This window comes from Arachis hypogaea, chromosome 15 (assembly GCF_003086295.3).
Source record: "Arachis hypogaea cultivar Tifrunner chromosome 15, arahy.Tifrunner.gnm2.J5K5, whole genome shotgun sequence".
Classification (NCBI taxonomy): Eukaryota; Viridiplantae; Streptophyta; class Magnoliopsida; order Fabales; family Fabaceae; genus Arachis; species Arachis hypogaea.
Genome location: NC_092050.1, coordinates 92,610,012 through 92,610,970, shown reverse-complemented (window position 1 = coordinate 92,610,970; position 959 = coordinate 92,610,012). Strand labels below are relative to the sequence as shown.

The 959-nt window shown below is 44.2% G+C and overlaps 1 non-coding gene across 1 annotated transcript; it reads left to right on the top strand.

The window, feature by feature from the left end:
- The first annotated feature begins 343 nt into the window (after nucleotides 1–343).
- LOC112753952 (small nucleolar RNA R71) lies at nucleotides 344–447 on the top strand. The gene has a single exon (XR_003178311.1). It is a non-coding gene; the product is annotated as a small nucleolar RNA R71 (small nucleolar RNA).
- Nucleotides 448–959: the final 512 nt, after the last annotated feature.

The following is a 959-nucleotide window of genomic DNA, read 5'->3' as shown; positions in this document are numbered from 1 at the left end:
CCCCTCTGCTTCTTCATTCACTCCTTCTTTGATTGTTGATGAAGATGAGATTGCTGCTACTTGGTTCCTCTCCATCTTCTTGGTGAGGTCAGCCAGCTGCTGGGTAATGAGCTTGTTTTGGGCCAACAGAGCATCTACATTGTTTAGCTCCATCACTCCTCTTGTGCTCCCTCTTTCAGAAGCATAGAAGTAGTCATTTTCTGCTACTGTTTCAATAACATCTATGGCTTCCTCAATGGTCTTCTTCTTGTTCAAGGATCCTCCAGATGAATGGTCCACGGCCTTCTTTGACTCATAGGATAGCCCTTCATAGAAAATGTGCAGCTGCATCCATTCGTTGAACATGTCAGGTGGACACCTCCTTATTAAGTCCTTGAACCTCTCATATGCTTCATACAGAGTCTCACCATCTTGTTGCCTGAAAGTTTGAACCTCAGCTCTCAGCCTATTGATTCGTTGAGGAGGGTAGAATCTTGCTAAGAATTTGTTCACCACATCCTCCCAAGTTGTCAAGCTCTCCCTTGGAAAGGATTCCAGCCACTTGGCTGCCTTGTCCCTGAGTGAGAAGGGAAATAAGAGCAATCTATAGGTGTCAGGATGAACACCATTAGATTTCACTGTGTCACATATTCTCAGGAAGGTGGTCAAATGTTGATTGGGGTCTTCTTGAACACCTCCTCCAAACGAACAGTTGTTCTGAACAAGGGTGATGAGTTGTGGTTTAAGTTCAAAGTTGTTGGCATGGATTGTTGGCTTTTGGATGCTACTTCCACAATTGCCTGGGTTTGGATTGATGTAAGAGCCCAAAACTCTTCTATCCTCCCCAACATGATTTGCTCCACCTCCTCTGCCATGGTTGTGAGTCTCTTCTTCATGATGATTTTCCATGTTTTCTTCCATGTTTGGTTCAAAGTATTCCTCAAATTGTTCCTCCTCTTCTTCAGCACCAACTACACGTT